Source organism: Lagenorhynchus albirostris, chromosome 17, assembly GCF_949774975.1.
Source record: "Lagenorhynchus albirostris chromosome 17, mLagAlb1.1, whole genome shotgun sequence".
Classification (NCBI taxonomy): domain Eukaryota; kingdom Metazoa; phylum Chordata; class Mammalia; order Artiodactyla; family Delphinidae; genus Lagenorhynchus; species Lagenorhynchus albirostris.
This window is the reverse complement of record NC_083111.1, coordinates 8092298-8115535: the sequence shown is the minus strand read 5'-3', so window position 1 is coordinate 8115535 and position 23238 is coordinate 8092298. Positions and strand designations below refer to the sequence as shown.

Genomic DNA, 23238 nt, shown 5'->3' with positions numbered 1-23238 from the left:
TGATACAGAATTCAACAGGCATATCTGTGTATAATGCAGGATGGCTTTATGTGGTGTGTGTCTGTGTGTCTGTGTGTCTATGTGTCTGAGTATAGACAGAGATGGTCTGTGTTCTGGAGTCTCGCGTAATAATCTTATAAATCATTGCTGAATGTTCCCAAGTCTCTGCAGATTACTCCTGATTTGTAAATGAGACGCCTTTGCTACATACAGAAAATCAATGTTGTCATATTTGCAAATTAACCATTCTAATCCTTTGGTATTGCTCAAATTACACTTCTGTCTTAGTTCAGTCCACTCTCCTGAGAGACACTTTGGTCAAGCATGGTTTCCTCTTAGGTAGTGGAAAGGGAACATTGCTGGTAATATTTGAAAAATGTAGTTGTTTAGTCAGCACATGTATTTGGATGCCTCTACTAGCTGTTAGGTAAGAATTCTATCAAGAGGCAAGAGGACAAGGGGGCACAGATGAAATCTCCCTGAATAGTGTTTTCAGAGAACTTATGTAAGAAAATCGTTCTTTAAAAAAAAGAAAAAATATTCCATTAATCTGAATCAGGCTAAGAAAATGGCTGTTACTCATTGTATCATTAAATATTAGGTTTTGCTTGTGTGTATGTGTTTGGTGGCCAGTAAACAGACTTCACAGTACACTTAGAATCTTTATAAAATCCATGTGGGCAGTACACATATGCCCGTCTTGTAGAACGTGGAGCACAGTAAATTTTCCCGTTTAATAATTGAACATTTATATTTTGATATATATTTGGTTAGATTTAGGACACATTCCCCTTACTGAAAAATGTTTTTAAGCACAATTATATAACGCCACACAGATTGCATTTTGGAAGATACTTATAATTAGGTGAGAAAGGAAAGCCTGTGTCCCTTGCAGGGAGAAATCCCTATAGAATATTATCTATGCTGGTCCTGCCCTAGAAAAGATGTAAAAGTCATGATGAGTTTGTTTTGAGTAAGCCAATTAGCATCATTAGTTTAATGTGTTCTGCGAATTAGAAAAATTTCTAAATGGCCTGACTTGAAGAATATTTTAATTTTTAGTACTACCACATAATAAAGAGCTGTAACTCGGCACAAGTTAACAGCAGTTTGACACTTACTCATATGAGTTTTGGGGTGACAGTAGTTAATAGAGAAATAAGCGCCTGGCCCTGATGCCACAGCCTAGGAGAGGAGGTAGCAGGGAGGGGACCCGTGGGAGGTGGTCTCATCTGCAGGGCGGGGCCGGTGGAGGAGGGACCACACAATGCAGGGCACATTTTGCTCATTCTGGTAATGCTTTGAGGTGCACTTTTTTTTTGTTAACATCTTTATTGAGTATAATTGCTTTACAATGGCGTGTTAGTTTCTGCTGTATAACAAAGTGAATCAGCTATACATATACATACATCCCCATATCTCCTCCCTCTTGCGTCTCCCTCCCACCCTCCCTAGCTCACCCCTCTAGGTGGTCACAAAGCACCAAGCTGATCTCCCTGTGCTATGCAGCTGCTTCCCACTAGCTAGCTATTTTACATTTGGTAGTGTATATATGTCCATGCCACTCTCACTTTGTCACAGCTTCCCCTTCCCCTTCCCTGTGTCCTCAAGTCCATTCTCTAGTAGTTCTGTGTCTTTATTCCTGTCTTACCCCTAGGTTCTTCATGACCTTTTTTTTTTCCCCTTAGATTCCATATATATGTGTTAGCATACGGTATTTGTTTTTCTCTTTCTGACTTACTTCACTCTGTATGACAGACTCTAGGTCCATCCACCTACTACAAATAACTCAATTTCGTTTCTTTTTATGGCTGAGTAATTAATATTCCATTGTATATATGTGCCACATCTTCTTTATCCATTCATCTGTTGATGGACAGTTAGATTGCTTCCATGTCCTGGCTATTGTAAATAGAGCTGCAATGAACATTTTGGTACATGACTCTTTTTGAATTATGGTTTTTTCAGGGTATATGCCTTGTAGTGGGATTGCTGGGTCATATGGTAGTTCTATTTGTAGTTTTTTAAGGAACCTCCATACTGTTCTCCATAGTGGCTGTACCAATTCACATTCCCACCAGCAGTGCAAGAGTGTTCCCTTTTCTCCACACCCTCTCCAGCATTTGCTGTTTCTAGATTAACGTAAGAAGGTAAAAGAGAAGCCTGATTTCCAGCTCAGCTTTGGAGTTCCCTTGGCTGGTGAAACAATTACAGGTCCCTGGAGGCCACCAGCCTTCAATGAGTCAGCCAATTTTTTTCCATTGCTTATTCAGAGGCATCCTCAGATCTCTTAGAGAAAATTCCCTATTTTCCCTCATTATTTCCTTCCATATTTTCACGAAAACACTTCTTAAAGAAATGGTCCCATTTGTAGTCTCGTTTGTACCTTCATTTGTTCCTTTTTAAATTCATTAGTCTATTCATCAATTCTTCCTACATTGTCATCCCACTCTTATTGGTCAGTCACCTGCAGGGTGCCTCGTGCTGGGGGCAGCCATGGATCAGGTAGTCCTGGGGCCCCTCTTCCCCAGCCTTGGGCCCTCATACTGCTTCCACTGAGGCACTTTCCACCAAGGCTGGACAGATGGGACAACTCTGGATTCTGTGCAGCAAAATTACTGACTGCATTTGTGTTTAGTAAACTCACCTATGCTTTCACTCAGTTTACCTCTCATTGGTGTTAGAAAGAGGAAGCTGAGTGGCGACTACAGTTTACCAAGCTCTTTTAGGAATCTGATTTCATTTGCTTCTGAAAACAATGTATAGAGTAGGAAAAAAGCTTGTTGCAGAATAATGTATATATCATAAATTTTAATACAAAAAATTCCTCTTTATTTATTTATGTTCGTATGAGCAAGGAGAAAGAGGTGGAAGGGTGTACATTGGGGCTGCGTGTTTTGCCTGTATCAGGAGGGAGGGCATGAGGGGGAAAGGGAGAAAATCAGCTTTGCCTTCATACCGTTTTTTTTTTTTTTCTTTTTTTTTTAAATTTATTTATTTATTTTTGGTTGTGTTGATTCTTCGTTTCTGTGCGAGGGCTTTCTCCAGTTGCGGAGAGCGGGGGCCGCTCTTCATCGCAGTGCGCAGGCCTCTCACTGTCACGGCCTCTCCCATTGTGGAGCACAGGCTCCAGACGCGCAGCCTCAGTAGTTGTGGCTCACGGGCCCAGTCGCTCCGTGACATGTGGGATCTTCCCAGACCAGGACTCGAACCCGTGTCCCCTGCATTGGCAGGCGGATTCTCAACCACTGCGCCACCAGGGAAGCCCCTTCATACCGTTTTGTTAGCACTTGTTTCGTTATGTAAACTAAGCATGCAGTACTTCTGTAGTTTGAGAGATATCAAGTAAAAATTTTACACTTAAAAAAACACAAAAATAATCCTATGAAGTTGAGATTAGCAATACCTCATTTTTATGGGAGAAGAAATTGAATGTGGGGAAAGCAAGGGTTTTCCTCAAGTGATAAGGCCAGAAACAGAGCCAGGCTCCATTCCAAACCTTCTGGTTGAGAGGACAGTGAGATTTCTGTCCCAAGCAGCTGTTTCCTTTCCATAGAACAAACACATCACAACTTGTTAGGATTGCGGGCAGTGTACCGAAGCAAAGTAAAACTCTCTGTACGGAGGGATAAGACGTTTTGACTGAAAGGATAAACAGAAGGCCAGTTGGTTCTGGATGTGATGTCGGACTCCACGTTGAATACGCCAAGCTCTTCATAACTTCTTTTACTTTTCTTCTACCAAGTCCAGAGACCCTCTAAGAGCTCCCAGCTATCATCAAATGTCTCTCAGGGCAGAGCAGCTAGTCTCTGGCACAGGGAAGTAGGTTAAGGGATTGACCAGGCTTTTTTGTACTTGTCGGGGTCTAGCTCAGGGGTCTCCAAACTTTTTGATAATGTATACTTATGTATAAATTGAATGCGTGGATAAAATCTATGAAGTTAGAAAATAGAAATTTTTCTTCCTATACATCAGTGGATCATCTTTTTTTTTTTAACATCTTTATTGGAGTGTAATTGCTTTACAATGGTGTGTTGGTTTCTGCTTTGTAACGAAGTGAATCAGCTATACATATACATATATCCCCATATCTCCTCCCTCTTGCGTCTCCCTCCCACCCTCCCTAGCCCACCCCTCTAGGTGGTCACAAAGCACCGAGCTGATCTCCCTGTGCTGTGCAACTGCTTCCCACTAGCTATCTATTTTACATTTGGTAGTGCATATATGTCCATACCACTCTCTCACTTCGTCCCAGCTTATCCTTCCCCCTCCCCGTGTCCTCAAGTCCATTCTCTACATCTGTGTCTTTATTCCTGTCCTGCCCCAAGGTTCTTCAGAATCCTTTTTTTTTTTTTTTTTAACATTCCGTATATATGTGTTAGCTTACGGTATTTGTTTTTCTCTTTCTGACTGACTTCACTCCGTATGACAGACTCTAGGTCCATCCACCTCACTACAAATAACTCAATTTTGTTTCTTTTTATGGCTGAGCAGGTGGATCATCTTGTGCACCATCTTGGGGCTGCTAGTCTGTCCCCTTCTTAATGACAGTTCGTGTGCTTCATCACTTTGAGGATGAAGATTGGTGGCCACTTGTTGGAAACGCTTTGCTTATCTGGAGAGCAAACAGGATGGACTGTGTACTGGCAGCCACGGACGGCTCTGTGAGAGCTGAGTCCTCCAGTTCCTGGAATTCTGTAGCTCTGCTGGCGTTCCAGCAGCTCTGCCTTCCTGTGCACAGGGGTCCAGACATTCCTGATGAGCAGCTGATCATTCTGATGACTTTGAATAGAGGTCTACACCGTGGAATGACTTAGCCATCACCATTTGAAAGACAATTAAGAATCTCCTAGGAGGGACTTCCCTGGTGGCGCAGGGGTTAGGAATCCGCCTGCCAATGCAGGGAACACGGTTTGATCCCTGGTCCGGGAAGCTCCCACATGCCGCGGAGCAAATAAGCCCGTGGGGTATAGAAAATAAGTTAAACCTCATGCCTGGTAAGCAGGCCAATTGTCCCTGGCTGGGAGAACTAAAGCAGAGGCAGGTGCTGTAAGGGGGAGCTGCATTTGACCCCTCGTCCGACTGGCGTGCAGGAAGCTGCTTGTTTTCCTGCACAGACAGGCTCAGTTTAATCAGATCAACTCTCAGCACCTTAATGATGGTGTTGCTTTCTTTTCCTCCGTAGCTTCTTTCTCCCACAGCTTTTCTCAATTGACTGTGGGCTGGTGACAGCGATGGTAAAGGTAGGAGCTGGTTCTATACATCGATCTGGAAACCTCAGACCCCATCCACCGCCCCAGCCAAGGAGGAGGCCATTGCTCCATCTCTCGAAAAACAATTCTGAGACCTGGAAGTTCACAATAACATCTTTGTTTGTTAAAGATGTCTCATTCTTGAAACTAACAGTAAATCAACTATACTTCAATTAAAATAAAGTCTCATTCTGTTCTCCATTTCATGTCATAAAAATATCCCAGGAGAAAAGAAAAAGAATGGAAAATATGAAAAATAAGTTTTCTGATAAATTCCAGATGAAGCTTGAGTACCCTGTTTTTCTTCATTGCCTTTTTTTTTTTTTTTTTTTTTTTTGTGGTACGCGGGCCTCTCACCGCTGCGGCCTCTCCGTTGCGGAGCACAGGCTCCAGACGCGCAGGCTCAGCGGCCACGGCTCATGGGCCCAGCCGCTCTGCGGCATGTGGGATCTTCCCGGACCGGGGCACGAACCCGTGTCCCCTGCATCGACAGGCGGACTCTCAACCACTGCGCCACCAAGGAAGCCCCTTCATTGCCTTTTATAACCTATTTATTGTTTAAAGTCCCCTGCAGATCCCATTTCAGTCACGGGGCCTTTTTTGCCTAATTGCATGAACTCCCAGGTTAGGCATTTCTTTCTCAGAACTCCATAGCATCTTGGGCACACCCTTATTTTCATACTTCTCACTCTTCTTTGTATCAGTTTATATATCTATCATTCCTACAAAACTGCGAGCCACCTTGGGGCAGAAACGCAGATTTATTTCTTTTTCTTCCCTGCACTCTCTCATTTTACATTATGTTATATTATTATTATTTTCTGGTGGCCTAGCACAGAATGCTCAGTGTTTGCTGATTGACTAGGTCCCCCCAGGGTTAAGTTACTAATCAGTTATTCAAAATTAGAAATTAAGTTTCCAGTAAGTTCCATGTTCAGAATGGCAATTACATTACTGGCATCATTAATCACTCCCTCAAAGTATGTATTTGTGATCAAGGAGACATATTAGCTATGAGTAGCCAAAAGCAATTCTATTGCAATATTAATGGAGTACAGTTGACCCTTGAACATCGCGAGGGTTAGGGGCGTCAACCTTCCACGCAGTAGAAAATCTGGTATAATTTGTAGTTCGCCCTCCATATCCGAGGTTCGTCCAGATGGGCAGTTCCGAATTCGGGGGTTCAACCAACTCCAGTCCTGTAGCAGTTTAGTATTTACTATTGAAAAAAAGCCGAGAATAAGTGGTCCCTTGTAATTCAAACCTGTGCTGTTCAAGGGTTAACTGTATATCCTTTGCATTTTGTGAATGTTGCTGTAGCATGTAATTTGCCCCACAAAATAAATCTGACCAGGAGTTTCAAACAGAACTCAAAGGGGTTGAGAAGTCGACCCTGGGCTGAGCCAGCCTGCTCATGGTTAAGTGACACGCCACACTGCCAGACTTGCAGTATCCCGAATTCAAGGGCCACAGCACAATGACAAAATTGTTTGTCATAGCCTTGAAGCATCAGGGCCTTATTTACACACAAACTAAACCAAAATATTAATTCCAAAAATACACAAAAACTTCTGAATGTAAATCAGAAGGGCAAAAACCAAAGAGGAAGTAATAGCTATCTGTTATTAGTGGGGAATAAAAAAAGGTACAATTAAAGGAGAATAAAGAATTGCAATTTAGAGACTATATATAATTCTGACAGAAAGGTCTAGAAAAGCCTAGGGAAATTTCAAACTTCCTAAACTAGGTCTTAACTCCTTCAATGACATTCAAGGCCCTCTGAACAATAACTCAAACCCAGGTCTGAGCCTTAGTTCTGCACCCCCTTTTGTGTGGCCCAGTCTTGGCCACACTGGCCCCAGGGTTCCTCGCGCAAAGGGTTCGACTGGCCCCGGAGCCACGCAGCCTGGCGGTGCTGGAGGAATTGGGACACCACTATCCCTGAGGACACTTGGGCTTTGCACAAGTAAGTTCCACTCATCACGATACCACGATCGCCTCCCAGCACCATCCCCACCAGTAACTGATTCTTACAACCCCAGGCAGATGCCAGCTCAGGGCTTCCTTGAAAATTCCTCCTGATTCACCAAGTCCCCGTCAGTCCTCCTTATCACAAAACCTCCACTGAGACCCCCAGCACGTGTGGTCGTTTGCTTTTCTAAATCTTCACAGTATTTCCACGGCTTTCATGGCACGTCTCATAGTATGTGTGTGCTTTTTAAATACGATTTTAAAATTAGAAATAATTTGAAACATGTGTTTTGTCTTAATTACTGGTTTACCTATTCCCATCCCCACCAAACCATCACTTTCTCTGAGGGTAGCACTTTGTCTTTCCTTGCTTGTACCCCCAGGACCCAGTGTGGTATGAGCCACAGAGAACGCCGTGTCCCCTTTGCTAACAAGGGTGGGAGCGGGTGATGCACAGTGAGGGCCCTTCGGGGGCTGAGCCTTCCTGGGCGCACAGCTGCTTCCTTCGGGGCCCACAATGTTGGCTGAGGTGCAGGGAACACGTGGCTCTGTTTTTCTTGGATAAGGACAAAGCCCGGACAGAGCTGCGCTCAGCCCTGGGGTCAGGCAGGCTTCTTCTCATTCCTCCCCCCAAAGGGCTATCATTCTGAGCAAAGTGGGAAAAACTTGGAAGAGAAAGGGAGAGTGGATGAGAGCGAGTGAGAACGAGGACACTGAAGGAGGAGTGATGAGTGAGAGTGAGTGCGCGAGGGGGCGAGTCTGTGAAGGGCTGAGTGTGTGAGTGCGTGTGAGTGTGTGAAGGCGGCGCTAGTGTGTGAGGGGCAGCGTGTGAGTGTATGACGGGGTGTCTGTGCGAGGGGGAGAACGAGTGTGCGAGGGAGTGTGAGGGTGTGAGAGGGGTGTGAAGTGTGTGAGGGTGTGAAGGGATGTGTGAGAGGAGTGTGTGTGTGTGTGTGTGTGTGTGTGTGTGTGTGCGCGCGCGCGTGCGTGCGCGCGAGGGGCGGCCCCTGGGCGGCAGAGCGGCGGGAGGGCGCGGGGGGTGGGCCCCGGGGGCACCGCCTTCCCACCCGGACCGCGCCTGCGCCCCGCCCTCCTCGGCCCCGCCCCGTGCGCGCGCGGGACGCGGGCGCTGCTCTCTCCGTGGCTTCCGGCGAAAAGCGGCCCCCGAGGCCCTGGAGCTGACCCCGACCGGTGAGAACTGTTAAGTGTGCTTCTTTGAGGTTCGACCTCTCTGTCTCCGTCTGTGTCTCTGTCTCTGACTCCCCGGCTCCGGAAGGGCGGAGAGGCGGCCCGTTCCCTCCTGTCTCTGCGGGTGTCAGGTCGGGACACGGCGGTCACTGGGTGGCGCTGCTCTGGGATTCCAAGTCCAGTAAGCTCTGGAGACTGAAAAGCACTTTTTTTTCCAATTCATTTTCTTTTCTCTTCCTCCGCCCCGCCCCCGTTTTCCTTTCTGCCTGACCCGCTTGATGTATGTCTCTATCTCCAAAATATATTCTTGGAAGCCTACGTTTCTCTAATCCATCTATAAAAAGTTAATGATTATCTGCTCCCCAGAACAACTTTTAGGATCTAGATCCAACAGCCTGGAGGGCAGGTGTAAGTCCTCGCACATCTGAAAGCTTTCAAAATCACTGCATTTACCATCTTACAAATAAAAGCACAGAGAACGGAGGAGAAAACAGTTCTTTGTGCCCACAAACAGCAGCTTTAAGGGTAAATCTGATGGGGAGAGGTGGGGCAGGTGTGCAGAGTAGAAGCAGAGTGAAGGAGGCGGCTCTCAGGGAGGCCACGTGGCTTCTGAACCAAGAAATCACGTGGCTTCTGAACCAAGAAATCATACAGTCAGCTTCGGAGAGTCAGATCTATTTCTTTTCATAGCCGATACATTTATATCGAGTAGAATTTCTCAAAGGAGCTAAATCTACTGGATATTAAAACATTTTTAAGCCTCAGTAGTTAAAACGGTGTGGTATTTATGCATGAAAAGACCCAAGTATATATGGCGTATGATGAAGTGGCAAGTATAATCAGAAGGGTGGAAATAAATGTGTCCATAAATTGTGTTGGAACCAGACAGCCTTCTAGGAAAACAACAGCAGAAACCCACACTGTGCAGTAGGATAAGCTGCAAAAATGTAAATGCAAAATAAGCCATGAAATTTTAGGAGAAAATCCAGAAACCACACAAAACTGATAAACACTATAATTTTAAAAATGCTCTTATCTAGCAAAACCAAAACAGCAAAAAATCCTGCAAGTAAAATCAAAAGATAACTGAAAGAAAACTATGGGAAATATTTGCAATTCATATGACAAAGAGCTAATCTCCCTAATGTAAATTGATAAAACCAACAACATAATAGAGGAAATGGGAAAAGTCTATGAACAGAAAATTAACAGGAAAGGAAAGACAAATTCCACTTAAACATATGAAAAGATGCTCCACCTCAGTCATAGAGAAAGCAAATTAATATTTCACTGAGACAACATTTTTCATTCTGTCAGTCTGTCAAAAATCCAAAAGGTTGAAAATACATTCTGGCCTTGGCAAGGCCTTGGATAATAGGTGTTCTCATAATGACTGATGATAGTGGATATCGTAGTGCATCCCCCATGGAGGGATATTTCTGAATATTTACCCAAATTACAAATGGATAATTTTTAATTTATACAAAACTCCTACTTCTGGGAATTTATCTTGCAGATATAATTGTACATGTGCAGAATACTGTATGTACAAACTTGTTCCTTGCTGCATTGGTTGTAATAGCAAAAGATTGGAATTAAACCAAATATCCACTAATAAAGAACTGTGTTTAGCAAACTGTGGTACATCCATATACTAGAATACTCTGAACATGTAAAAAGCAAATAAAAAGAAAGTTTTCTATGTGCTGATATGGAAAGATGTCCTTTCTATGAAATGATATGTTGAAATCCTCAAGACATATTGTTTAAATAATAAGGCAAGATGGGTAATACTGTACAGAGTATGGAATATTTGAATAAAAAGGGGAAAATAAGAATATATACTTCTATTTCTGTTACACAAAAAACAAAGACACAAGGACCTAAGAAAAGAAGTTACCCTTGTGGAAATGAAGGATAGGAATGAAGTAGAAACATTTGATGAATACCCCTTTATATTGTTTGATTTATATGCAATGTGAATGGATTGCCTATTCAAAACATATATATTATGTGTCAGTCATATTGAAATATGTCTGATTTTGATAGTATCACTGAAACAGTCCTCTTAATGAAAACCAAAACAAAACTCAAAACTGCTTCTTACAAATTACTCTGTCTCCTCTTTTGTTTTCTGTTCCCGTTAGGGCTTTTAAGCCTGACATGTTTCTTCCTTTGACTTGGAGAAGAAGATAAATAACTGTGCTGATGAGTGGCCTGAGGATTTGAGGTGTTCTGTCAACAATATGGAGACCGCCGTTTCCCAATAACTCTGGATATCTGTCTCTGAGGCATCAGCTTTTCTTAATGCACTGTTTTCCTCTATAGGTCACTGCTCTCAACCTGCTAACGACACCCAAGTAGATCTACAGCAGTCATGTTTCAGCCCAAGAGTGACTGAAGTACAGGCAGTGTCTCTCATTGAGATGAATAGCACCAGGATCCCAGGTATTTGCACTTACGTGCCTGAGCTGCTTTTCCTCAGTTATAAACAGTGGTTTATATATAGTTTGATTTTATAACGCTTCCATGCAAACTATAACAATTCCTCAATGCATCTACGTAGATAAAGAAAGTCTATGACGTGCTGTAGGCGTACGAAACCCTGACAGTGTCCTGGTCTGGTGGGTCGATTTCTAGGTCTAGAGATGAGAGTCAGGTTCTGACATGGCATGGGGCGCACCTGGAGGAGGCGAGGTGCGGAGTTGCAGGAAGGAGAAAGCTTCCACTTGCCTGTCTTCCCAATCCGATTTTTTTAAACTCTCCTAAAGGCCTTTGCACTTGCTGTGTCCTCTGTCTAGAAATTGCTGTCCCAGATCTTTGAATGACTTTCTTCTCTGTGTCATTTAGGTGCAAAGCTCCCCAGCCCTCCCGCGCCAACCATTATTCTATCGCGTCCTCTGGTTTTACCTTCTTGATAGCACTAATCACTGTCTGAAATGGTCTTTTTTACTCACTTGTTTACTTTTTTATCATTTATTAACCCTCTTCTCCCCACGACCCAATAGACTGCAGATTCCAGAAGAGGAGGGGCCTGATCTGTCTTGCCCTCCCACATATTCTTGTGCTTAGAATAGGGTCTGACACATAATAAGACCTCCATAAATATTTGGTGAATGAATAAATGAAGGATTAGAGTCCACGTCTAATTGGGTTTTGTACATAAAACCTAGCAGATGAAATTAGCAAATTCTTATTCAGTGAATGAATAAATTCAAGTAAACTCTTCTTAGACATGGGCATGACCTTTTAAAACACTCAGTCGGGCAAAGAAAATACTCTAGGTTGACCCTTACTTGTTCAGTCATCACTGTTTTTTATCACACTTAGGACAATTACTGATATCTCAGAAATTCTGATTTAAAAAACCAGCTTTCTTCTATAATTTTAGTATTGGTTAAGAAGGCCCAAAGTGCACTAAAAAGCTTATTTAACTTAAAAGGCTTATTTGACTTTCAGAAGAGTTATTTGTTATACACATAATTTTTCTTGAGAATCAATGGAACTTGTGCTGAACGGAATTTAGTTTTCCTCCAATAACTGATTTAAAAATCAGTTGCACAGAATTCTCTGTCATCGACAATACAATATTTCTTTAGGTGCTTTATTCCAATTTCAAATGCCATTTTTATCAGTGTGAAGATAGATTTTTAAATTGTATAAACAACTAGAGTTAATTGATGTGTTGGTTTAGTAAATCCTAACCACAAGGCTACATTTATAATATTAATAGTCCTGGAGACATACCTAGTTACATTTAAAAATACAAATAATATCTGTGCTTTTTAATGAGGTTTAAATCCTTTTTTTGAAAAAGTATTTTCCTTCTGCAACATATGTCCTTTTCTAATGAGCTAAAATTACAGATAGTGAGCCAGGTTTTGGAAAGGAACACAAACATGTATTGGGTGTCTAGACATAGTTATGGGTATTCTTCATATGTTGGGGACCAATTAAATGTTCTCTGGAGTTTTCTGCAAACCACTGAGCCTTTGAGGCACAACTTTTGTGGGCTGTTTTGTGTGATGCAGTGTACATTGTGACGCGGAACCTTGGGAAACCAAATCCTTTTGATCTGGGTCCAGGATAAATCTTATTTTATTAAATTTATCACAAGTAATAATGATGTTCAATATACTGTAAAATCCTTGAAACTACAGAATCTTGTCTTTTGGAGAATTTTTGATTAAGATGATCTTATCTGGAGAGAATTATATGTCAAACTGCATGTAATCAGTCAGTTAATTAGGAGCTATCTTAGGTTCTCTTCCATTCTGAGGATTATATGTTAACTCTTTTAGCCTTTAATTTTATTTTAATGAACACATGCCTAAAAATCACATTTCAGATCAAAGGAGCTGAAACACAACTGATGACTAGTCTCTGTGTAGTGAATTACTGAAAAAAAGCATTTTCTTGGAGCACAGAGAAGGGAAAGTAATGGGCCATGCACGTATTTTTTTATCATTATTTTCTTCTCTAAACTCATGGATCTGTTGTAACATATTGTTTTGGAAGATGGTTTGGAGTTCACGTGAGCAATGTATTCCATGGTTGAGATAGCTGAGTTGGGAGAAGTAACAGAAATTGAAGAGAAATTACTCTTTCCCCTCAGACACACAGAGCTATGAGTTAAAATTTGGACTCTTTATCTTACCTGTAAAGAGGACATAGGAGCTTTAATTCCATAGAGGGTTAGCCTGATAAAATGGACTTCCATACCTTACAGAGGGGAATGCCAATTGGTGGATCATGTCTGAAAGGCAATTTCTAATATGTACCAGGCACCTTAAAATACTTATAGCCTTTGACCCAAGAATTTCAAGGATTTGTAGACAGCAGCAGTTCTTAAATTATGGTCTGCCATGCTGCAGGGATCCTTGAGACCCTTTTAGGGGGACCACAAGGTCAAAATTATTTTCATAATCGTGTTAAGATTATTTGCCTCTTTCACTGTGTTGCTGTTTGCACCAGTGATGCAACAGGAATCAAGAAAGTGGCACCAAATTGTACTAGAACTCATGGTCTTCCACATTGCCAGCCCCAGGAGAAAAATGTGTGTCAGTTCCACTTAAGGGTATCCTTGGTAAAGTAGTAAAAACCAGTAACTTTATGAAGTCTCGACCCTTGAATACAAATGGTTTTAATGTTCCGTGTGAGAAATGGGCAGTACAGGTGGAGTACTTCTGCTGGGCACTGAGGCATAATGGTTGTCTTGAAGAAATGCCCTGTGTCATCGTTTGATTTGTGAACTAGCTTCTTTTTACATGGAACACCCTTTTTGGGTGAAAGAACAACTGAAAGGCAAACCACGGGTATTCAGATTTGGGGCTTCAGCAGACACTTTCTCCTAAATGAACAAAGCAATCCTGTCATTTCAAGGATAACAAGTGATAGTATTTTTAAGTCAGAAGAGTCAGGGCTAGAAGCAGGGCTAGGACAGTAATTAACACGGTAATATTTTTAGATGAATTAGTGCTTCTGTTCCCTGCGCCTGGAGAGTTCTTTGTGACATTCCAGCATACCCAGTTGGCGGCTCAAGCAGCAGCCATTTCCCCTTAGCGCGTGTTGAGCAGAGCCGCGATTGGGTCCTGGTGGCCAACCCCTAGATCGTGGTAACTGGCTGGTTTAAGGCACACATCATAGTGCATCCTACTCTTTTTGCCAGGGCTGGAGATTGAACTTGACATTGAATCTCCTGCCCTGCAAAAGATAACTGTCCGGGTCTCTTTTGGGCAGGCTGAGCCCAGGGCCCTTCTGACAGGTCTCTGAAGGGATGAGTACCAGATGCCAAAGTTCTCGTTATCAGGTACAGTTAGCGCGTTAGTTCTTTCATCCTTATAAGGTATGCAAGTAGCGTAGACAAATGCCCTTACTGCAAATCCACCACCGTTTCCCTCTCTTTAATTAATTCATAACAACCTGACCTGTGTTCTTTGCTTCAAGTTTCCAGTTGATAGTTGCTGTTTTGAAAAATCCTGTTTTCTGAAATCTTTCTCGTCTGCTGCCTCTTACAAGGTAGTCTAATTGTAATGGCCCTTTCACCTATTCAGTAAAGACAAGGATTTCTCTTTTAATTAAAATCTCCCCTAGGCATTGAAATGAAAATATGATAAGGAGGTGTGTGTATCAAATACAATTCACTCTTTGAAAAAACATTAAAATTCCACTAATGAATCATTGCGGTAGATAAAAATCAACATATAAGGTCTTTGCTCTCAAGGAACTACAATCTAGGGAGGCCAAGAGAAAAGTAAACAGACTCTTAGGATACCCTGGGACGGTGCTGAGATGGAAATGTGAACACTGGTTGGGGAGGGCACCCGAAGCTGATCAGTGGGCCAGGGCTGATTTTCTAGACAAGGAGCCTAGTCTTCAAGGCGCCCCCAAATCTGGTCCATGTTTATGCTCCAGTGTTTCCAGTAAGAACTCCTCACCCCAGGCAGGGCTCTGCTTACTCTCACAAACTCACCATGCTTTTTCCTGTTCCAAGGATCTTGCTTAGATATTTCCTATGTCTGGAATTCTCTTCCTACTCTCTCTGTAGCCATTTTTTTCCTATTGTGCGATGCCCGTTTCACTCGCTGCAGCCTTCTGGATCACACCAGCCTCCTTTCGAGAGGCAGTGTTTGTCATTTCCTCGGGAAGCCTCATATGGGTGCCCTTCCTACACGTTCCCATAGAATCCTCTGCTCATCTCTGCTTTGGTACTTACATATCCAGCTGCCAACATGAATCTCCACTTGGAAGGTTTCAAGCTTCCAGTGTACAAAACTGAACTTCTGAGCTCCCCGACCCCATCCCCGATCAGATTCACCTGAAGGCGTTGCCCTCCCCTCCATTCTCCTAGGTGTTAGCCCTCACCAAAACCCTGAATTCATCTTCGAATCCTCTCTGTTTCAAAACTCATACATCCAATTCTGGTGGCTCTAACTTAAAATATATCCAGAGTCTGGTTATCTTCCCACCACCCCTGTTGTTTTCACTCTGGTCTCAGCCACTAGAATAACCTCAAGCCTAAATGTTGCCAATCATGTCCCAACCTGTTTCCCTGCATGTGCTCTTGTGTTGTCAGTCTATTCTTCACAAGCAGCCAGAGTGATCTGTTTAAATATTTGATTGCATCACTCTTCTGCTCAAAGACCTCCAGTTGTTCCTCATTTACTAAGACTAGTCCTTCCAAGGCCCATAGGGCACCCAGCCTCCCTGACCTCATCTCCTACAGCTGCTCTTAGTCACTTAACCTCAGAACTAGAGCTTTTTTGCTGTTCTGTGAACACCGCAGGCACTCCCACCTCAGGGCGCTGGCTTGCCCGCTCCCTCTGCCTGGAGCATCCTTCCCTCAGTAGCTGTATGGTTAACAGCCTCACCTCCTTCAAGTCTTAGCTCCAGTGTCACCTTCTTGATGAGGCCAGTCACAAGGGCTCTAAATTGCACCCCATTCTCATCTATGCCCCAGCAGTCTCAATCACTCTAATCTGTTTTCTCCATAGTATTTATTTTTTTATCATACTATATAATTTATCTACCCACTTATTGTCCTCCTCTCCCAACTAGAATGTTTGCTCTATCTGGGCAGAGAGTTTGGTCTTTTTAATTCATTGCTGTATCATGAGCACCCCTAAGATAGTATCTGTGATGGTATTTGCTGAATGAATAAATATAAGTTATATGTTAATTTGCATTGCTTCCTCACTAGCCTATAAATTCCTTGAACACACAGATTCTCAATTATTCAGCATTATATATTCAACATCCAACCCAGTACCTAGCATACTGCTAGTGCACAATCAATAATCGTGAGTGAACGAGTCTCCCTCTACTGAAATGCTGTTGTCTGCACTACCCATCTTGACATTTAATTATTGACTGCTCTAATGTCTCACTGAATCTTGTGTGTGAGCGTTCACCATTTGGTGAAACCTGCTTTTATTACAGTCAGAGGCTACAGCTCTTACTTCTTTTGTGCATGAACATGGTAGATTGATATATTGATATAGTCTACTGTATTTTTTGAGTTGAATTGAATGTATAATAACTAGTGGTGGATATTGTTGTCGAGCAGTGGGAGAAATGGGCATCAGCGTCCCTAGGAAGGTGTTTCCTAGAAACCATTGTTTCCAGTAATTGAGACAAGGTCTGTAAACTCAACACTTTTTGGGTTTTTTGCTTGACTTGTCTATTTATTTGCCCTCCATATTTTCCTGCATTTATATTCCATGGTCCCTGGAACAACTCCATTTACCTTTAAGGTCTCTTGCTTTTTATGGCTGCTAAGAACTTTAGGATTGTGTGAGTCTTTTTATTCATTTATGTATGCTCAGTATTAAAAAGTGACATAAATCTCAACATCCATCCATTCATCTGTCCATCAAATTACTGAGTGAGTTCCAGGCACTGAGGATGAAAGATGGTTAAGATATGGCCCCTGACTCTAAGAAATTTATCCTCCTTGGAGAGGCAGAAACTTAAATCAACAATGCAGAATAGTATGTGAACTCTAGCATAGGAATATGTGCAGTGTGTTGTAAGAATATAGAGGAAGGCACCTAAACCAGATCTAGTTAATTGATATCTTTTTGAAATTAGTGGCACTTGAGCTGTGTCTTGAAGTATAATTAGGAACTAAAAGAGTAGGGATAAGGCAGAAGGTAAAACAAAGAGACATGAGGTAACATGGAATGTTAGGAACTACATACAGTTTACAATAGGTAGAGCTCAACATTTTGGAGATGAGGTTGGAAAAGGAGGTACAGAGGGAGTATCCAGAGATGTGGCTGGAGAAGTAAGCAGGGGAAGCTCCAGGAGGATCTGCAGTCACAGGCTGTGGAGCATGAACTTGATCTGATAGGAAATAGGGATCTACTGAAGGATTTTAAAAGGAGATGGTTATTGACTGACCAAACTAGGAATAGAAATTTCCTCAACCTGATACAGGGCATCTACAAAACATGCAACTAACTTTATACCTAATGGTGAAAGACTGAATGCTTTTCCCATAAGACCAGGAGCAAGACAAGGATGTCTATTCTTACCACCTCTATTCGATATTGTACTAGAGATTGTAGCCAGAGCAATTAATCAAGAAAGAAGTCATCAGATGGGAAAAACAGTAAAACTATCTGTTTTCAGTTGACATGATCTAGTATATAAATAATCCTAAGGAATCCAGTGTTAAACACTACTAGAACTAATAAATGAGTTCAGCAAGGTTGTAAGATACAAGATTAATGTACAAAAATTAATTATATTTCAATATACTAGCAATGAAAAATTAATTTCATTTAAAATATTATCAAAAAGAATAAAATACCTAGAGATAAATTTAACAAAAGAAGTACAAGGCTTGTATAACAAGAACTATAAAATATTTTTGCAAGAACCTAAATAGGTAAATGGGAAGATATCTCATGTTAATCTGAGATGTTAATATGATGACATATGTTAATATGATGACAGAATATGTCAATATGTTAATATGATGACAGAATTCCCCAAACAGGTCTACAGATTCAGTTCAGTCCCTATCAAAATCCCAGTTCCATTTTTTTTTTCCCAAAAATTGACAAGCAGATCCTGAAATTCATGTGAAAATGCAAGGGACCTAAGATAGCCTAAACAATCTTGAAAAAGAAGAATAAAGTTGGATGACTCACATTTCACAATTTAAAACTTATTTCAAAGCTACAATAATCAAGACAACATTATACCAGCATAGTATGGATATATGGATCAGTGTAGTAAAATTAAGGGCCCAGAAAGAAATCTATATATTAATGGTCAATTGATTTCAAACAGGGAAGCAATACCATTTAATAGGGCAAGAGTAGTCTTCAACAAATGATGCTGGAACAAGTGGATATCTTCATGCAAAAGATTGAAGTTGGACCCCTACCTCACACTATACACAAAAATTAACTCAAAGTGAATCACAGACACCCCCCAAAAAATATAGGAGTGAATTTTCATGACCTTGGATTACACAAGGTTTTTTTTTGCTACGATACAAAAGGTACCCACAAGAAAAGAAAAGAAAAAAAAAGACAAATCGGACTTTATCAAAATTTAAAACTTTCATGCTTCATAGGATTCTATCAATAAAGTGAAAACACAACTTACTGAATGGGAAAAAAGTATTTGCAAATGATATATCAGATAAGGGAATTGTATCCAGAATATATATGTGTGTTACAAGTCAATAATAATAAGACAAATTACCCAATAAAAAATTGGCAAAGGATTTGAATAGACAATTCTGCAAAAGGGTATACAAATGGCCAATAAGCACAAGAAAAGATCCTCAGTATCAATAGTCATTACGGAAATGCAAAGCAAAACCACAATGAGATACTGCTTCACACCAATGAATATGGATATAACTAAAAAAAAGACAATAACTAGGGTTGGCAAGGAGTGGAGAAATTGGGACTGTCATACATTGCTGGGAGGAATATAAATGATACAGCCACTTTGGAAAAAATGTGTACATGAATGTTCATAGCAAGATGATTCATAATCATCAAAAGTGGGAAGAGCTCAAATGGCCAGCAACTGATAAATGAAAAAAAAAATGGGGTAGCCATGCAATGGAATATTATTCAGCAATAAAAAGGAATGAAGTACTGATAGATACTACAGCGTGGATAAGTCTTGAAAACATTATGTGAAGTGAAAGAAGCCAGTCACAAAGGATCACATAGTATATGATTCCATTCATATAAAGCATCCAGAATTGGCAGATCTATCCAGACAGAATGTAGATTAGTAGTTACCTACAGCTCTGGAGCGAGTGGAGGAAGTGATTAATGAGGAGTGACTGGTAATGGGTATGGGATTCTGGGGGAGGGGGTGATAAAAATGTTCTAAAATTAGATTGTGGTGATGATTACACAACTCTGTGAATATACTAAAACCCATTAAATGTACCCTTTAAATGAGTGAATTATATGGTATGTGAGTTATATCTCAGTAAAAGGTGAAAAGGAAAAACACCAAAATGTGAATTGTGGTTCTCTCTGGTTGATTTTTATTTTCTTCTTCATATTTTTGAAATTTTCCAATAAGCTCAAGTAAATTTTTATTTTTTCAACTTATCATGAAAAATATTTATTTAAATTAAGACAAAAGGAAATGGTGTGTATTACAAGACAGATTTGACTTTTAGGAAGACAATATGGAACCTTTAGAAGAATCAAAGCAAGCCTAGAACAAAGCAGGAAGAACAATTTTAAAAAATGTTCTGTCTTTTGGGAGAGAACTGATGAGGTTCCAAACTGAAGTGGCAGCTCTGGAGATGGAAAGAAGATGGAAATGTGAAAAATACTGAGATAAAATCATTTGGAATTGGAATTGGGAATCAATTTTTATATATATGTATACAACACACACACACATATATACACATACGCATACTATATATATGTATATCAACTAGATAGAGAGATAGATAGATAGATATACACTAATTCAAAATGATATATTTACCCCCATGTCCATTAAGGTACTATTTACAATAGCCAAGATATGGAAATAACCCGTGTCCATCAACGAATAAATGGATGAATTGTGGTGTGTGTATATATATATATATATATATATATATATAAAATTGATTCTATATATATACATACACACACACACACACCACAATGGAATATTATTCAGCCATAAAAAGAGGGAAATCTTTTCATCTGCAGCAGCATGGATAAACCTCGAGGGCGTTATGCTAAGTGAAACAAGTCAGACAGAAAAAGGCGAATCCTGTATCTGTATGTTCTCTCTTATATGTGGAATCTAAAAAAAAGCAAAAAATAACGTATGCTATAGTAGTGATTCTCAAAAAGGAGCATATCAGCAATGTCAGCATTATCTGTGAACTTGGTAGAAATGCAGATTCTCAGACCTTACTACCCCAGGCCTATGGAAATCAGAAACTCTGTAGAGGGGTTCAGTATTTTTTTTTAAACTTTCCTGTAGATTCTGAAGCATGCTAAATATTGAGACCTACTGATCAATACCATTCCCAAGTTCTCTTTTAGATCTAAAATTCAGTGGTCTAGAAGAAACCATGTTTTTAGGGGAAGAAACGTTCATCAGGAATTAGAAAATCTGGGGCTTCCCTGGTGGCGCAGTGGTTGGGGATCCACCTGCCGATGCAGGGGACACAGGTTCGTGCCCCGGTGCGGAAGGATCCCACATGCCACGGAGCGGCTGGGCCGGTGAGCCATGGCCGCTGAGCCTGCGCGCCCGCAGCCTGTGCTCCGCAAGGGGAGAGGCCACAGCAGTGAGAGGCCTGCGTACCGCAAAAAAAATAAATAAATAAAAAAAGAATTAGAAAATCTGGAGAAAATCTTCACAGAGGAAGTAAGGTTTGGTCTAGCAACGTGACATCATACTAATCATAAAAGATGGAGAGGATTGTTAGCAGGTAAAAGGGTAGGGGGATTGGCAACATTACAAGCTGAGGTACCAGGGGGAATGGGAATGGAGAGAGGGGAATTTTATAATTCATCTGTGATCAGGGAGGAAATTAGGCAAGTGGTGCAGGAAAGGGGGGGTAGTTTTGGGCAGCGCTGGTAAATAAACTTGGATGAGCAGAGTAGAGCCACTTATGGTTGCTCTTAAATATTGAATATTAGTTTATGCTCATAATTGGTTATTTTCTCTATGTGTCTATTATATTTTGAATTATTATATTTAGCTAACTTTCTTATGGAAGGTGTTGTAATTAAGACACTCAATTTTTTACAAATATAAAGAAATGTGAGTATCTATAGGAAAAAGAAAACACAAGAATAATCAAGAAATAGAACTTTGTACCAAAGTACTCAACAATACTGTGCTCTGACCAGAGAAAAATATTTCAGAGTGTTCTCAGGCTTTATGTCTGTCTTAACTTCTGAGTCAGGTCTTCTCTTCTCTAGATCTCTTTCAAAACTGAGTTCCCCCTTCCAAAGTCTGAAAATCCACTTTAACGTTGCCCTGTCCTCTTTTTTTTCTAAGAATATCTTAATTAAAACCTCATTCAGTTAATGGAACAAGTTATTCATAATTTCTTCCAAATCCTTAATGAGTCTCTGGATTAAGGCATCAGGGATTACTCCTCTCAATTAATGACATTTCAGCTGAGCTGGCATTAGCTTAACCATTTAATTTTTTTCACGTTGTTAATACTCTCCATCAAACATCTTGAAATTCCTAAACTCCACTCTAGTATTATTGAAGCAGGAGAAATCATGTTTATGACTGCCTTTTTAGAGTTCCTTAGAGGTGAAAGATATTTTTCAAAGTCTTCAGTCCAGCTTTTGTGCGCAACAACAATCGCCCTGTGTCTGGCCAACACCCCTCATTTTTCATTTTCTCCTATGTGGAATGGAAGGAACACCAAGCTAATATTTGTCCCGTCCTGGGGGCATGACCAGCTGGTCCCTCCACCTATGCCTACCTGGAATTCTGGCGCGTGAAAAGTTGAATAAATAGTTGTTGAATTAAAGTGAATCTCCTCTTCCAGCCTTTGCCAATTCATGTTACCCATACTTATCAAAAACTAACTCAAACTTTTAACAGAAAGTATTAAAGGATAACTGGCTCTGCCATCACTCTCCTTAATATTTCCTCATCACTGATTTATCCATCTGCTAAAATGCATTTCAGGAGGCATTCTTCAATAACTGGGATTAAGACAAATCAAAATACCGAGAAAAAAATTAAGTTAAATCCCTTCCTCCACACCTTTTCAAATGTAAATTCTGATAGATAAAAATGTTAAATTAAAAAAAGATCTAAGTCTAGAAGGAAATATTTTTTCTAGGAATTTTATATAGGAAGGAATTTTAGGAAGGAATTTTATATAACATTCCTATAAAATTCCTAGGAAGGAATTTTATATAACATTTGGGAAAGAAAAGACTCTAAGCCCTAGCAAAGGCCACTTAACAGACTTGATCATATAAACGTCTTATACTGCTTTAAACAAGAACAGCAAAAATAAACATTAGTCATTGTAGATGCAAATTATGGAAAAATGTTTGTGACGGGAGAAAATGAACGTGAGAAAATTTCCTTAGGTAATAGAAATCTCTTACAAAATTAGAAATAAAGCAATTTAAAAACCTCAACTGAAAAATGGTTGAAGTACATTAACAAGTGATACACAAAACAGCTAATAAAAAATGTCTAATAAACATATGGGAAAATGTTCCACCTCAGTAGTAGTCAAAGTGATCAAAGCAAATTAAAACAAAAAGGGGCCGTGTGGTGGAGGCATAGTGGAGAGGTTACAAATAGATCAAGACTTATTTTTAATACCCAGTGCTGATTTTGGTTCAGAAGCAGACCCTTTCATATAATGCTGATGAATATGAAAAACAAAAAACAAAAAAACCTTCTGTAGAGCATCTTCAAGATTCATTTCACCTCTAGAAATTAATCCTAAGGCAGTAGTTCATGTGGCCAAAAATTTAGTAAAAGGACATTCATGTCAGGAATTTACATAATACTGAAAAAATTGAGAACAATCTAAACATTCAGCAATTGGGAATTGGTTACTACATTATCATATAACTAAACAATGGAATACTATGCAGTCATTATAAATGATGGCTGAGGTAAAATAAAGAGCTAGAATACTGTTCACTGTGTGCTATAAAGTGAGAAGACCAGATGCCCAGGTTTAAAAGGTCTATTTCTGTATAGGGTTGTGTGTAATTTGCATTTTCTTATTTTTATTTACCAGTATCACCAATATTTTTTAAAGATTTTTTTATACTGAACATGAGTAATGAACCCCCAAGAGAGGGGTTTGGGAGTGGAAGTTGAGTTTAGGGAA

At 40.5% G+C, this 23238-nt stretch overlaps 2 protein-coding genes across 2 annotated transcripts in view; one reads left to right on the top strand and one right to left on the bottom strand.

Annotated features, from left to right (window-relative positions):
- Nucleotides 1-5392, top strand: part of ASPH (aspartate beta-hydroxylase) — a 256661-nt gene extending 251269 nt beyond the window's left edge. The window contains exon 27 of the transcript XR_009536458.1: nt 5186-5392. The gene's annotated coding sequence lies outside the window, so the exon portion shown is untranslated. The remainder of the gene's footprint in view (nt 1-5185) is intronic.
- Nucleotides 1-23238, bottom strand: part of CLVS1 (clavesin 1) — a 131279-nt gene that overhangs the window by 42299 nt on the left and 65742 nt on the right. The gene's annotated exons all lie outside the window — the stretch shown is intronic.